This window comes from Acomys minous (assembly GCF_964271855.1).
Source record: "Acomys minous genome assembly, chromosome: 10".
Classification (NCBI taxonomy): Eukaryota; Metazoa; Chordata; class Mammalia; order Rodentia; family Muridae; genus Acomys; species Acomys minous.
In genome coordinates this window covers 73,233,405-73,249,672 of record NC_140491.1, presented here as the reverse complement: position 1 = coordinate 73,249,672, position 16,268 = coordinate 73,233,405, and the positions used below count along the sequence as shown (strand labels likewise).

The following is a 16,268-nucleotide window of genomic DNA, read 5'->3' as shown; positions in this document are numbered from 1 at the left end:
ACATTTCTATCATCACATAAAAGTCCATACCAAGCAAAAATATTTGAGAGTTGTTGCTTAGTCAAAAAGGAAATACAGTAATAAACAGAGAGTTCATTGAGGCTAGGAAGTTTTACAATTGTTGCTTTGTACCATGAGGTCATTCTGCAAGCAAAGTGGCCACCTACGTCCAGGAGGTCACTAGCCAAGATGAAGGAGAGCCACATGGTTGGTATTTAAAACCGTTTTTTAGTGTGTGTGTGTGTGTGTGTGTGTGTGTGTGTGTGTGTGTGTGTGTATAGATATAGATGCATAGATAGATAGATACTCATGTATAGATTTAATTATAAGCTCTTTGTTAAAAGTTTAAAGCCAAATTTTGTTGTAGATTATATAGATTTTAAGCCTTACCCAATGAACAAGTTACAAATTCTTAAAAAAGACTTCACAATATAATATTAAGATTGGGGGGGTAGTATACATTACAAAGAAATCAGAAATAAATGAGTAAAGAGTGGGAAAATAGCGCCTTGTACATGGGGGGGGGAGAGAGAGAGAGAGAGAGAGAGAGAGGGAGGGAGGGAGGGAGGGAGGGAGGGAGGGAGGGAGATATCTGGGGTGGCTGAGGTCCATTTATCTGCAGTGCACACCTGGAGCATCTGGAGGTGGCAGGTGATGACTTGAGCAGCTGCTAGGTCCCTGAGAGAAGACCAGTGGAGTTGCCTGTGCACTAACATTCTTCTCTTTTTCTTTAATTAAAAATGAGGAACTAGGAAGGGATGATGGTGAGGTGCCAATGAAGGTGCTGTGTTCTTTAGACTGCTTCCTGGCTGTCTAGGATCAACAACATCTTTGGAGAACCTTAAGAAAACTGGGATGCTGGCCAAGTCTTGGGAAAGCTGGTTGTGTCAGTTGTGGTCCAGGCTCTGTGGGACCATCTTGGGCTAGGAAAGTGGGAAGACCTAGCTGAAGCAGTCTGTGAGGCTGGACCACCTGGGGCTAGCCACCTTTGAAGCTGTTCTGGATGCAGATTTTGAGGGACCGCCTGGACCTGGCAGGGTGATGGAGCTGATAGATAGTTAGCATCTCAGAATCGGTTTTGCATCCTCAAGGGTCAGGGGCACTTTAACTTCACTGGTGTCGGGTTGTTTTGCTTTTAAAACACACAACCTTTTTTCTCCCTCAAGACTGGGTTTCTCTGTGTAGCCTTACCTGTCCTGGACTCATTTTGTAGACCAGGCTGGCCTTGAACTCACAGAGATCTGCCTGCCTCTGCCTCTCAGAGTGCTGGGATTACAGGCGTGCGCCACCACACCCTGCTTGTACAAACTTTTAAAAGTAGCATTGTAGGGAGATTTTGTATTAGCACACGTATGAAATGTGCAATGTGCACAAATCGGCTAATGCTGTTTCTCTGCTCTAAGCACGAGCAGGTGAAAAGCACCTGTCAGTCTTTGTAAGTCAGTTTGGACTGCGTAACCAAGCTGTGATGGGGGCTATGTATCCCCATCCATGCCATGTGAAAGGATGGCGTGTAATAAGTCACAAGGACCAGGAAGCCAAAAAGATTGCCTGGCTCCTGCAGAGACATCCATGTCTCCTCAACTTACTCTTCTTTATAGTCGGAGGGTTTGGAATAAAAGTTTTGAACCTTGTTACCTGTATAGTTACCGTAGAAACCATAACCAGGAATAGGCTTGCTGCATTGGAAGGCTTTTTAGTTTGATGAACCGAACCATCACCTCTCCTTCAGCCATTCAGTCTCGCTAGCTGTTCCCATAGGCGGATCAGCATTTGTGTCACCTGCTTTTTTTTTTTTTTTTTAACGGTTCTGGGTCTCTTCCTTCTCACCTTCCCTGTCAACAGCTAAGATTTTTTCAGAAAGGCCTCCTTTGGTCAAATCTTTACTAGCCTTAAAAGAATCTGATGCTTTCCTTTGTTTCCTGTGGAAATAAAGGCGTGGCCTCTTCCCTAAGGCAACACGTTTCCTGTCTTCCATTCTGAGGTTAACACATCCTTAAAGTATTGATCTAATTCAGCAATCCTCTCCAAAATCCAGTGTTTTTCAGCAGCTGTGCTACATGTCTCACTGTCATCCTAAAAAACTGAAGGTAATAAGACATTGTGTAACTGATCTCTCAGGATCTCACGTCCCCCGTCTGCTTTATGAGCATCTTCTTTAAAGCACAGTTAGGTCGTCTTTGACCTGTAGGATTGTATGGTATGCCTGCATTATGTTTTGTGTTATGATATGTAAAAAAATTGCTTCATTTCACAAGATACATGTGCCGAAGCATCATCAGTTTTAATTTGTAATGGTAGCCCCATGATAGCCATCACTCCCGTTAAATGTGTAATTACTGAATCAGCCTTTTGAGAATTCAAGGCCTAAGCCCATGGGATCCTGAATAGGTATCAACTGTATGATGTGCAAACTTTAGTTTTCAAACCTCTGCAAAAGGAAACCCGTCCATCTGCCAAATTTCATTTTTCGGGGGTGGGGGGTAACTTTAGGGTTATTTCCAGCAAGTAATGGAACTTGATTATACAAAGGGCAAGTAGGACAAATCTTTAAACTATTTCCTTGGCTTGTTGCCAGGTTATAGAAGAACTTTTCTATAAGCTCCTACTATTTACCTGAGGCCTTTTATGAAAATCTGAAGCTTCTAATACATTTCCTATTAATAATTGCTCTAGCTCCTCACTTCCTAGTGCCGATGGGGAGCCGAGCAGGCACACTAGACACAGGTCGCTCAGTGGCGTGGAAGTGAGAGCTGGGACAGAGCTGGTGTTGCAGACCTGCCCGCATATTTTCCCTGTGGAGCCTAGAGATCACACCTCTCTAAGGTGGCAACAGGACCAGCCTCTTCCTTACAGCATGCGGGGTTAGATTAACTCTGGGGGCCACAGCGGGAGGTCTGTCTTAGAGCCAGACTGGACAGGCAGTGTTCAAGAGGTTTGGCTGTGTATGGCTTGAGAAGACTCAGCAGTGGGGGCCAGTGAGATGGCTCAGTGGCTAAAGGGGCTGGCTGCCAAGCCCAATGACCAGAGTTTGATACCTGGTTCTCACACAGTAAAAGGAGAAAACAAACTCTCAAAAGTTGTCCTTTAATCATGTGTGCTGTGTACCCTCCAAATATACACACATACGAACAAACAAGTGTAATTTTCCCCCACTTTTTCTTTTTTGCGTGGGGTGGGGGAGGGCGCCTTTTTGAGACAGAGTTTCTCTGTGTAGCTTTGGCTGTCCTGTAACTCACTTCGTAGATCAGGCTGGCCACGAACTCAGAAACCTGCTTACCTCGTGAGTGCTGACATTAAAGGTGTGTGCCACCATTACTCAAATGTAATTTTTAAAAACTGAGGGAAAAGCCGGACGGTGGTGGCGCACACCTTTAATCCCAGCACTCGGGAGGCAGAGGCAAGTGGATTGCTGTGAGTTTGAGGCCAGCCTGGTCTACAAAGTGAGTCTAGGACAGCCAAGGCTACAGAGAGAAACCCTGTCTTGAAAAACCAAACCAACCCAGAGAGAGAGAGAGAGAGAGAGAGAGAGAGAGAGAGAGAGAGAGAGAGAGAGACTGAGACTGATCCCATTTTCCCTGTGAGGGGTGAATGTCCTCTCTGGGAGACTCATGGGAGCTTATGCTCGTGACCAGGGTACTTCCGGGGGCTGCCATGATCAAGGCCATGACCATAAGCAATTTGGGGAGGAAAAAGTTCATTCATCGTACAGCTTGTAGTCCTTGGAGGCAGGAACGTAGAGACCATGGAGGGGAACTGCTTACCGGCTTGCTGTCCTCAGCCTTGCTCAGCTTTCTTGTCTAGTCAGGGATAGCACTGCCACACTGGGCGGGGCCCTCCCGAGTTGATCAGCAATCAAGACATCCCTTGAGGCCAGGCTAATGGAGGGAGGCAGTTTCTTAATTGAGGTTCCTTCTTCTTGGTGACTCAGTTCTCATAGCCATGGGAGCATCTTTCTAGGAATCTCTCCCCACTGCTGATCAGGTCACGCACGGTCTTCACACACAATGGGAAACTGAGTGAGTTGGCAGCATTGGTGAAACTGAAGGCTGCAGGAGCTCAGTGGTGCTGGGTGCTGGGTGCTGGGTGCTGGGAACCAAACCCAGGTCCTTTGGGAGAGCAGCCGGTGCCCTTAACCCCTGAGCCATCTCCCCAGCCCCACCCGTTTAGCTCTTGACATTCTCTCTCTGTATGTGGCCGTCACTAGGTGCTAGCCTCCATCCAGATGCGTCCATGCCCCCCCACTGTACAGATGGAACAGTGCAGGCACAGAGGCAGTCAAGTAAGTCTCCCAGGATAGCGAGGCCCACTGGTCAGAGCCATGACTGGGCATCCAGACCCCAGATTGATTACTCAGCATCACCCCGAGACACGATCACCCTCATCACCCAGGATGAGACAGCCACCACTTTACCCCCTTGCTCGGCAAGCCTGCCTTTAGTGACCATCCCGGACAGACTGAAGCAATGGCAACTAGCGAGCTTTGTGTTAGTAGCACTCTCTGCCAAGAACACTTAATCCCTGCATTCCCACAGAGGTAAGCGGGTGGGACTGGAGGCCTCCGTGTTTCCTAGCTAGAGGTGACTGGAAACACAGCCAGGGCCCCTTACTGTGGGGCCCGCAGCTGCGGCGGCGTCTCAGGCTGGACAGTGCGGACAGACCCAAGGTGAGGGTGGCTCAACAGCTGACCAGGAGAGTCCCCCACCCCCAGGTCCCCAGGGAGGAAGGACAGTTCCGGGATGCATCTGGGGAGTATCCCAGCTGGATACCCTGACCCTCAGAGCTTCTCTCTTCATCAGTGAAAATGGTGGAGGACGTCTTGCAAGCCGGCCAATTGGAGGGCAGTAGTGAGGGTTCGCTGAGGAAAAGGAGGGAGAGTACTTTCTGTGTTCTGGGGTCGGGCCTGGGGGAGTTGGGATGTCACAGAAACTCCGTGAGGAGCTGGGGTAAGGCATGCAGGAAGCCCAGTGTTCCGTTGCCAGTGCTGCAAACATTTAAAGAGCCCCTGCTTGGTTTAGCATAGCCCTTCAACTCCATCCTGCTCCTCTCCCTCCCGCAGCGGCCTTGGTCCCATAGTGAACCCCTCAGCTGCGCACTCCTAAGGAATTCAGTCTGCCTGAGGAATCCAGGAGAAGGAAGAGGCAGGACCTCCTATGGGGGAGGGGAGCCCTAGAGAGTGAGGCGGGGCTGGGTGGGGCTTGGTGGTGCCTGAGAGTACACGGAGCTTCCATCAGGCACTTTCCTGGAATTTTCTATCCCTAATGTACACATGGGAAAGCCCTGTTAATGAGGTCCACTTGTGTGTTCTAGTCAAATAGACAGGTCTGTGTAATCGCCAAACAGGTCTGTGTAATCGCCAACCAGACCAAAACTTGGTACCCCTAGGGAGCTCACCATCCCCACCTCTAACACCAGAGGTTAATTTTACCTGCACAGAATCTTGTTTGTTTCTTTGTTTGTTTTTTATTTGTTTAGTTTTGTTTTTTATTGTTGGTTTTTTTTTGTTGTTTTTTGTTTTTGTTTTTTTGGTTTTTCAAGACAGGGTTTCTCTGTGTAGCCTTGGCTGTCCTAGACTCGCTTTGTAGACCAGGCTAGCCTTGAACTCACAGCGATCCACCTGCCTCTGCCTCCCGAGTGCTGGGCTTAAGGGCGCGCGCCACCACACCCGGCTCCCAGCACAGAATCTTATGTGGAGGCGTACAGCTCATGCTCCCTCCCTTCCCCCCTTTTAAGACAAGGTTGCATTTATCTCAAGTTGGCCTCAAGCTCACTATGGGGTCAAGCCTGGCCTTGGAGCCCTGCCCGCCTGCCCCACCCTTCCCAGAGCAGGGATCGTGGGCATGCACCACCATGGCTAACCTAGAGTGTGTCCTTTTGGGTCTGGCTCCTTTTGCTGAGTGCTGAAAGTTGAGGTCCCTCTAGCCGATGTGCTGTGCCTGTAGCTTGCCTGCTCCCACTGCTGCACATAGGATGCTGTTGTGGCACTTGGTGGCAACTTACTGCTGCTGCTGGGCCTTGGGGTCCAGTGTGGGGTGTGCCACCTTCAGATGCTCATGCCTTGGAAACAGAGTTTGGGAGAAGAATGCCTGTGTCACCGGCATGTGTCCCCATGGGTTGGATGGATGGATGGATGGATGCCATCAGATAGGATTTAAGCAAGCCGTTAGGAAGAGCTTCCAGTCCCTGAAGGTTACGATCCACTGGTTCCTGCCCTCAGAGGAGGAAGCCATGGAACTTCCTTCTGAGAACAGGAGGAAAGGGCTAGATTCCAGGCGGAGTGACCTGGAGCCAGGCCTTGGCTCCTTCCTGTCTGGCACGGGCCCCTTCCCAGCTGTCTAGGGTTCCCAGACTTCCCGGCAGTGCCCCAGCCACTTGTGGAGGGTTGGGGCAGGGGGGCCTTTAGTGTCACCTCCCTGCTTGAGCCAACGTATGCCATGCGCAACGCTGCTTCTAGCTGCTTCTAAGAACAATAGGCCTTTTGGAAAGCTCGGCTGTTGGTAGCACGCTTGCCTAGCATGCACATAGCCTGGGTTCCATCCCTCACACCATGTAACTGGATGGGAGTGCACACCTATCCTCCTAGTGCTGTTGATGGGGTGTCAAGGTCAGAAGTCCTAGGTCGTCCTTGGTTATACACTGAGTTCATGGACTACTCCAAAACCCTGTCTTAAAAGGGGGGGGGGGGGCAGGAAAGTGGGAAGGGGTAAGACCTTGTCCCTTCAGGAACAGGTGTCGGCCTCTGCAGCCTTTCCAAGTTCATATAGTGTTTCTATATGGAGAGTCACATCATTTTCCTTTTCTTTCTTTCTTTCTTTCTTTCTTTCTTTCTTTTTTCTTTTTTTCTTTTTCTTTTTTGAGACAGAGTTTCTCTGTGTAGCCTTGGCTGTCCTGGACTCACTTTGTAAACCAGGCTGGCCTTGAACACACAGAGATCCTCCTGCCTCTGCCTCCCGAGTGTTGGGATTAAAGGGGGTGCACCACCACATCCAGCTCTCACATTTTCTAAAGCGCAGTGTTCCACAGAGCAGCGCTACTTCCAAGAGCTGGGCTGTGGAGGAGAGCTTGCCTCAGAACCATATTTAGGCACCTCATCATCAAAGTGCCTTGTCTGCTCACCTCTCACTTCTCCATTGGTTGTTCCTGGGAGGTACCACTTGAGGTTGTTTGCACCCCCACACGGCTCCCCGTGAGTGATGTGGAGGCCAGTGGCCTCCTCTCTTGTGACTCCTAGCCTGATTTGGTTTTTCCTCTTGGCAAGGGAGTCAGAGGACCAGCCCAGAGCCTCTATTCTGCCTTGGCATGTAGACCTGAGTCAACAGTCCTGATAACCAGCCCATTTCCTGGGGCCAAGGGAACAAAGCCTGTGACTGCTGTAGAGGGATCTGTCTGCCCACCCCCCTCTTCCTGAAACAGCTGTTTACTCTTTTGACAGGAGCTGGAACACGGCACCTTCCTTTCCTCTGAGCTGTGCCTCCTTCGGCAGGCCGGAGCTCAATAGAACTCCCTTGCTTTGCTGTTTGCTCTGAAGGGACCGCAGCAGACGATGAGGTATGTGCATTGGTCAAAGGACTTGCGCCTTCCAGCCTTGGGTCACCAGGAGCTACTGTTAGGCCACCAAATGGTCCCACCTGAGGGAGGATCCTCGTTCTCTCCCTAACCTTTTCTTGGTCCCTTCTGTGGTTTTGTTGTCCTTTACCCAGTGGCTCTGGAAGCAGGGGCTGGTGGAATGCTGGCTCAGCCACTTTGGCATTCCAAATCTCTTGGCTGGGCCAGTCAAGGCTGCAGCCTGGAGTTCTCTGGGCTGACAGTGCAGGGGCAGGGGCTGAGTCTTGGGCAGAGCATTGTGGGAGGGTGCTGCTGAGCCTTCTCAGGACAGCCAGTCCTCTCACTAGCATGTCTCTGCTGTACAAAACGCTTTGATGGTGGCTCCTGGGGCAGCCAGGAAAAATGGTGGCTGCATCCGGCTTTGGGTTTCTTGAGGAGACTGAAGCAGAGACAGTAAGGTGGCTCCTCGGAACAGGTTGTGCGGCCTGTGATGGTGTGCGACAGCTGGCGGAGTGACAGTTGATCTAATCAGAGACCTGGGTCTCACTTTCTTGAATCTGTGTTTATTTTGACCCTATTGTTATTAATATTCTGTGTGTGTGTGTGTGTGTGTGTGTGTGTGCGCGCGCGCGTGTGCGCATGCTCATGTACATTTGTGGGCCCAGAGGCCAGTTACAGGAAGTTGTGAGCCTTGATGTGGGTGCTGGGCAACCAAGCTGCAGCCCCCCTGTAAGCAGAAAGTCCGCTTACACACCAGGCCCGGTCCAGATTCCAACCTTCCTTCTTAACTGCCCCTATCAATTGTATCATTTTTCTCAGCATGGGGAATCTTCTAATAAAATGCCTCCCCCCATCCTGACATTGCCCCACTGCCAATAACAAAACGTAGGGCTGGATGATGTTCTGACCTTAAAATCCATTACTTCCGCGAGCATTCAGTAACCTCATGCCAGCTGCCCCCTCACTCACGCTTGCTCTCAGCCAGAAAGCAAAGCCACATGAGGCACACACAGGAGGTAGCTTGCTAGTGGCAGCAAAGTGGCCCATCAGGCTCCCCAGTTGGTCTGAGGAAAAGCTGACCCTAGCTAGTGCTTGGCCAGTTGAGGGGGGAAAGGGGGGGGGGTCAAGTCACAACGTGGCAATCCTGAGTGGCTGACAGGGCCCTGGAGGCCAACTCTCGCGTTGGAATCCCAGCTCCAGCGCTGTGTGCTGAGCACATTGGCAAGGCGCTTAGTATTTCTGAACCTGTTTTCAGGTCTGCATAATGGGATTAATAATACAGTTATGCCCAGGGTTGTTGAGACAGAACTGAAAGACAGCTGGAGAAAGGCTTAGCCCAGGCTTGGCTCAGGAAGGAAGCAGGTATAAGCTGACTCAATGGGGGGTGGGGTGGGGGGGGCAGGGTGCTTTAAGAAAAAGAATTTAAAGTTGTAGATACAGAATCAGGCAGGGAAGTAAATGGGCAGACTATGAGAAGGGATGTCACAGTAGGTGAAAAGGCCAAGTCCTTCAAATGCAGCATTCAGAAAACAAGAAAATGATGGGGGGAAAATGGAAAATGGGGGGATGAGATGTGTGGAGGTGCGTGATACACTTGCTACATTTTGGATGCAAATTTAAAAAAATATTTTTATTGCTTTTAGTCATGTCCACGCATGTGTGTCTGTGTGAGTGTGCAGTGTGTGCGTGAGTCCAGGTGTGCGAGTCCCTGGGGTCACAGTGGTTGTGAGCAGTTTCACTCCTACCTGCTGAACCATCTCTCCAGCCTCAGGGCTGCAGACTCCCACCCCATCGGAATCCTGACAAGATAGTCTAGACCAGTGGTTCTCAACCTTCCCAACGCTGTGACCCTCCAATACGGTTCCTCGCGTTGTGGTAGTCCCCAGCCATAAAATTATCTTTGTGGCTATTTCCTTTTGTTACTATTATGAATCATAATGCAAATATCTGTGCTTTCTGGGAGGGGGGGGTCTGTGAAAAGGGGTCGAGATCTGCGGATTGAGAGCTGATGTCCTAGTGTTGTTTTAAATTACATGTACTTAGCATGTGTTGGGGAGGAGGATGCATGTGTGTGTGAGCGTGCGTGCGTGCATGCGTGCATGTGGAGGTCAGAGGACAGCTTGCAGGAGTCACTTCTTGACATCATGTAAGACCCCAGGACCCAGGGGTGGAAGTCATGAGAGAGGCAAAAGAAAGAAAAAGAGGGGAAAAAAAAAAAGAAAAAGAAAAGAAAAAAGAAAAAGAAAAAGAAAAGAAACCAAAAGACTGATCAGGTCACTTGGTCTCCGGTGTAGTTCACAAGTGGTTATTGCTTACTGCTGAGCACTGGGCAGAACTGCTTTGGGTCCCATAGTTTGTTGTTAGCGGTGTCATAACTGGGATGGTCTGGACAGCTTCCTGCTCAGGTGGCTTTAGGCAGATCCTCAGAGAGGGTAGACTTTGTTCCTTGAGAGGCAGCAGAACAGGGCAGCTCCACCTGGGTGTCAGTTTGGAGAGGCCCTGCAGGCCCGGCCCTTTGTGACCCCTGAGCTGGGAGAAGGTGGGTCCTGGGTGCTATACAAGGTTCTGGGATCCCGGTGGGTGAATAAGCAGGGTTCCCCTCCCCCATGCTCCCACCCCCCCCATACCCCCTCCCCCCTGCTCCTGCCCCCCCATACCCCCCCAGCTTCAGACAGCTGCCAGAGCTAGACAGGGATTTTTCCAGACTCTAGGGGACTCTTTCTGCTTTAGAAAGTGCTTGAGTTTTCTCCTATCTGTATTCTGGTGTGAATAAAACTCCATCTTTTTTTTTTTTTTTTTTTAAGATTTATTTATTTTATGTATATGTGAGCCACCATGTGGTTGCTGGGAATTGAACTCAGGACCTCTGGAAGAGCAGCCAACTGAGCCATCTCTCCAGGCACCTAAAACTCCGTCTTATGAGGGGATCCAAAGGCCCAAGCTTTATAGGGCTGAGGATATGTTGGTTGGCTGTCATCCACGTGGCTCATGGCAGCAGAGTGAGCTCTTGTGCCTAAGGGGTAAGCCCTGGGGCTGATTTCTCTAAGTGGAGACAGCTGGGAGAAGGCTGGTACAAATGACTTCTTTCTGGACTGTGAAATTCTGCTTCCAGGATAGGACACTGACCCTTGGTCTTTGAGAAGGATGGCCTCTGCCGCTTTCCTGTCTGATGTTGGCAAATGCTTCATGTGGGCACCTATGAGAGGCCGCAAGGTTGCTTGGCTGCAGCCTTGCCTCAGATTGGGTGTACTGGGGTCTTGGGCTCATCCCAACTTCTCTGTCACAGGGTGTCATATGGGCCTGACATTCTTGTCTCTGGTGCACACACAGCTCTGCATCCATGATGGGAACCTCTCTCCCTAAAGAGCATTGCCATGGTTACGGCTGCCATTTGTGGAGTACACGCTGATTGCCTGGCGCAGTGTACCTTGTAGGCACGGTCTACTTCTGTGCTTTGCAGAGCCTCAAGGAAGATGTTTGTGTGTCCATATTATATATGAGACAGAACCTCAGCTTAAAGCAGTTTCCCCAGGGGACACCTTTGGGACTCTGCTGGGGCCAGAGTCTTCACCTAGTCTAATTTTTCCCTGTAGTGCTGGATTAAAACACTCTTGGTTATAATTGAGGGTTTGGGGGACCCAAAGGCTGCCTTCTTAAGCAGAAGATTAGGACAGTGGTGAAGTCTTCCTTAGCATGTCTGGTGTGCAGAGTCCCATCACCAGTAGCATGTGTGTGTATGTGCTTGCACACATGTGAGAGAGGGGAGAGAGAGAGAAAAGGAGGGAGAGGGAGAAATATGGAGAGAGACAGAGACAGAGATAGAGACAGAGACAGAGAGCGCATGCGCAGTCAATAGGCAAGTGGTCACTACTGGACATTCTGTGGTCTGTTTAACTTTCTGCCTATCTCTCTGGAATGGAAGCTCCATGGTGGCCTTGTTTATGGATGTGTCTCTGTTTTCAAGAACCCACTGGTACCCAGTAGTCTGGTCCATGGCGGTTGATGGGTCAGGGTGGACTGTGCCAATCTGGACCCATCGTGCCTGGCTGTTCCTTGAGGAAGGGGAGTAGGCTCCAGGCCATGGCGGCAGGTTTGCAGGTAGGAGTATTAGGATTCTGCCACAGGCCGAGAGCACTTTCTAGGAGATTTAGTTTCTTTGGCAAGTGCTTTCTCTCTGCCTGTCCCCTGCTCTCCACGATGATGATGGTGCTAATGGCTTTTCCAGGGCCCTTGTGCATCCAGCCTCCAGCTGAGGTTTACCTTTTGCCCTGAACTGAGATGGAGAAAACAGGACTGCCCAGTATTCCCTCCAGAGAGGAACTGTTTGCAAGGAATGTTTCCATCTGGTTGTTGGATCTGGGAGGGTCTGTGAGGGGTGTCCATTGAACCCTGAGGTGGAGCCTGGAAGGTGGAGACTTCCCAGCGTGGCTCTACCTTGTGAGATGTCACTGGCATTGGCACATGTCCCAGGAGTTGGGGTGCAGGTTCGTCTGAGAACCCATGCAGGGGCCAGCCTTGGCAAGGTTGAGCCTGGGAGTGGCCAGAGAATGGAGTTAGAGACAGATGACAAGAGCATTGAGTCACAGGGTCTCAGAGGTGGCAGAAGGGCTCCACACCATCACAGATTGAACCACTGGGTGGCCTAAGATCACCCAGGGGTCTCCTGTGTGATTCAAACTCATTTCACTGCCCGTCTCTCTGTCTCTAGCTATCTCTCTGTTTCTGTCTGTCTCTCTGTGTCTCTGTCTCCATTTCTCCCTCCCTTCCTCCCTTCCTCCCTCTCTCTGTCTTTTGTTTTGTTTTGTTTTTCCAAGACAGGGTTTCTCTGTGTAGCCTTGGCGGTGCTGGAACTCGCTCTGTAAACCAGGCTGGCCTCGAACTCGGAGATCCTCATGCCTTTGCCTCTGGAGTGCTGGGATTAAAGGTATGGGCCACCATGCCCTGCCTTCCTTTCTTTAAAAGTATAACTTCTATTTTTATTTTCCCCAGATGGCTTTTTTCTTCTGTTCACCTGAAGCCACCTCTTCACAGGCTGTGGTGGAGGTCATGTGGCAGCATCCGCAGGTGGAAATCACGGTGGTCCTTCAGAGCGGGCTTCATGACCTTGCTGTGACCGCCTTGCTATGGATGGCACAGCTCACTCAGTGTGCAGCTTGACTCGGGGTTTGGGAAGTGTGTGAGCATCGAAGACATTTGTTTTGGATCTGCTCCTGACAGCAGCAGCCTCTACAATTTTCAGAATGAAGAATTTCTTAATGGCCTTGTCCTTGGGCGTGTACCAGGCACAGTTTGTGCAGGGCACATGGGCCCTCGGCTCTCCTTGGTGTGATCATTGTATGTTTGTTTGTTTATTTGTTTGTTGTCGTTTTTCTTCCTCCTCCTCCTCCTTCTGTTGTTGTTGTTGTTATTATTATTATTATTATTATTATTGTCATTGTCATCTTGGAGCCAAGATCCAAAAAAAGCCAAATTCATTTCTTACCCGGTAGGGAAGACGGCCATCCATGACTCTTCAGAACTGCAGTTTGAAGGACTTTTAGACCATGCTGGCTGCCAAATATCTCATTTGGTCCAGAGAGAAAACCAAAAAGGTTGTAAAAGACTAATTGGCCATCCTGCCAGTCCTTCCTCCCCAGGGCACGTGGGTTCCAGATTCTAGGGAGCATGCTGTGCCTATTTCTGCCGCTTCGCTCCCACAGCTTTCTGCTTGCAAGGCTCTTGCCTGAGGCGCGATGAGCCACAAACATGGGGCACATGGTTCCAAGCCATCAGTGAAGCCAAGACAGAAATATGCTTGGAGCATCGCCTCTGATGTGAATTTCTGAAATCTACAAAAGTCACGCTCACCTAACCGGGCTGTGGAAGAGGGGGGTGGTCAGGAGCGCTGGCCAGGACTGGCTCTGGTGGCACAGGCCACGATGCTGCTCCACGTCACATCCCTTCCACTCAGGAGAGGCTTTGCATTTGGTGCTAGGTGAGTGGGGTTGGTGCAGCTGAGCCTGGAAGCCGGGATTTGCCTTTGCCTCTCAGCAAGCACAGGGCATCCTAGGACTTGATTAGAGAAATTAAAGCTAGTCTCCCTTTGCATCTGCTCAGGCAGATGATGAAGCCTTGAATGCCCCTCCTTTGCGTCAGTTGTAGAAGCTGTATTCTAGAGGTCTCCCTCCTCCAAACGTTTTGAGCACTTCTAAGTGCCAGCCCTCATTTTCAGCAGACCTTCCCAGCAGCAGCCTTTCTGAACATCGGTAATGAAGGCTGTTTCCAAAAGGCATTGCTCTGAAATCATTAGCTCTCTCTCCCTCTCCCTCTCCCTCTTCCTCTTCCTCCCCTCCCTCCTGAGGCAGAGTCTTACTATGTAACCCTGGACGGCCTAGAATGCGCTGTCATCTTCCTGCTCCTGCCTCCTGAGTTCTGGAATTAAAGGCATGCGTGCGTGTTGTCTCATATGCCAGAATGCACATACGGTGGTCAGAGTCAGCTGTCCCCTCCATGGCATATTTTGGGCATCAGGCTCGGGCCATAGGCTTTCCCAGAAAGCTGGCTTACACCTAGAGCCATCTTACTCACCCTTATGTCTCAGTTGAGATAGAGTCTTGCTGTGTGTAGCCCAGGCTGGCCTCAAATGTGACTTTCCCCGCATCACTCTTCTTATCCCCATTGTCAAAACAAGAGCACTAGTTGAACTTACTCTTGTAGGGTCCCTGGTGCCTAATCTGGCCTCAGATAGGTGAATTCAGACTCTGGGCATCTAAGGTGTAGCATTCTCACGCAGCTGGACCAAGTAACAGGACACGTTAATGTTTGTGCGAAGAAATGTTCAAATGGAATAGAGATTACAAGAGGCTGTGATGCCCCGTGAATTACAAAGTTTTTTTTTTGTTGTTGTTGTTGTTTGTTTTTGCTTTTCCAAGGCCTTTAGAGATGTGGATGAGGGCCAAGGAACTCCAGTTTCTTGTGTAATGTTAAAACTCAAACCCTAATCCGAGGCCGCGGCCTCAGATTCTTGTCATCTCACACCTGAGGCTTCTGGCTCTGAGTCTGTTGTGGGGTGTCCTTAAGTGCAGTGGGGTCAACTTGGTGTAGGTGGGCTTGGCTCAGAGAACTAAGGCTTGGGAATATCAGTGGTCACCCAAGTCCCTGGCCCGGGGGGTTGGGGGGTGGGGGGGGGAGAGGGTCGGGGTTCCTTACGTCACACACAGAATGAGGCGCTCACAGAAGAGCAAACAAAGCTTCTCAGAGGTAGAAGAGCAGCCCCCTGAAAAGCAAGGAAGGGACCAGAAGATGAGCGGCCAACCTGGCCTTGCCTGGGGCTTTCTGTCCCCAGCACTGATGAGCTCCAGCTGTAGAAAACCAGGGAGTCTAGGCTTCTGACTGGCTCAGGTCTCTGGGTGGGAGGTAAGGTAGGAGAAGTAGGCTTAGGAAGCGAGGGGAGCAAGGACTAGGGGTCAGCTGTCGTCCTGGTCACTCAGGGCCTTTTAAAATCCACAGCCTCTGGGCTAAACTTAGTAAATGGACTATATTAAATAGACCCTGTTCTCTCAAGGCCCAGCCTGGTACTCACATGCAGGCGGAAGGCTTCGAAACTGAACTCAGCTGATTGACATGCTCTGTGCTCACGTCTAGAATTAACCTGGAGGCCTTCTGCTACTTTGCAGATGCCTCTTCCTTCTGAGAGAAGGTCACAGCTTCTGTCTTTGTTTAGCTCATTAAGAAGCCAGCTCCGAGAGCCAGGCGTGGTGGTGCACGCCTTTAATCCCAGCACTCGGGAGGAAGAGGCAGGCAGATCGCCGTGAGTTCGAGGCCAGCCTGGTCTACAAAGTGAGTCCAGCACCGCTAAGATAACATAGAGAAACCCTGTCCTGGGAGGGGGGGCGGGGGGCGGGGAGAAGCCAGCTCCACAAAATGCCTCTTATTCTTAGCTACTACCTAAAACAAAAAGGAAAGTGAGATAGCTTAGCAGGTAAAGGCACTTGCTGCCAAGCCTGAGGACCTGAGTTCAATCCCCGGAGCACACAGTCTTAGTCAGGATTTCTGTTGCTATGATAAACACCATAACCAAAAGCTACCCGGGAAGGAAAGGGTTTATTTTCCTTACAGATCTCAGGTTGCACTCCTGTCACCGAGGGAAGTCAGGAGCTCAAGGCAGGAACCTGGAGGCAGGAGCAGATGCAGAGGCCGTGGAGGCATGTGCTCTGGCTTGCTTTCCATGGCTTGCTCAGCCTGTCTTCTTATGAGTTTCTTACTTAGCCTTCCTTCTGGGGGGATGTGGAGTGGCCTTTGGAACACCACGCCAGTGATACTGAGAGTGGGAAGTTGGGGGTTTCCAGAACGTTAGGACAGAGCAGTTAGGATCTACTTAGCGTCCTTTTGGCAAGCCTGGTCTCTAGGTGTCTGATGTTCTGGGCGATAAGGCCCGGCACTCATTGCCTTGTGAGGTGCTTGGGCCAGATAGACAAGGCCTGGCTCCAGAGTGGCTGGGTCATCTGTGGCTCAGAGCCATGTCCTGTCTGAGCTCCTGGAATCTCTAAGAGCCAGCAAGTCTTGAGGAACAATTCCTCCCCGGGGAGGAGAATGCAGTGAGGGATCAAAATGTTAACGTCAGAACTCCCTAATATAGGCACAGCCACGTGCAAATGCGCTCTACAGGTGTTTCCTCTCTTCAGCCATTAGACTAGTCTGTGACTCTCCTCACTAATGTTGGGGTTCTCGTACTCTTCCCCCAA

General features: G+C 50.5%; 1 protein-coding gene across 11 annotated transcripts in view; it reads left to right on the top strand.

Annotated features, from left to right (window-relative positions):
• GGTA1 (glycoprotein alpha-galactosyltransferase 1 (inactive)) overlaps positions 1-16,268 on the top strand; it is an 84,451-nt gene that overhangs the window by 44,514 nt on the left and 23,669 nt on the right. For 6 of the 11 annotated variants that reach the window (XM_084798145.1, XM_084798144.1, XM_084798151.1 and 3 more), the window contains exon 2: positions 7,433-7,548. The exons of 4 other annotated variants lie outside the window; for them this stretch is intronic. The gene's annotated coding sequence lies outside the window, so the exon portion shown is untranslated. Of the gene's footprint in view, positions 1-7,432; positions 7,549-15,247; positions 15,364-16,268 lie in introns of all 11 variants that reach the window. One more of the 11 variants, XM_084798148.1, reaches the window with a different exon arrangement.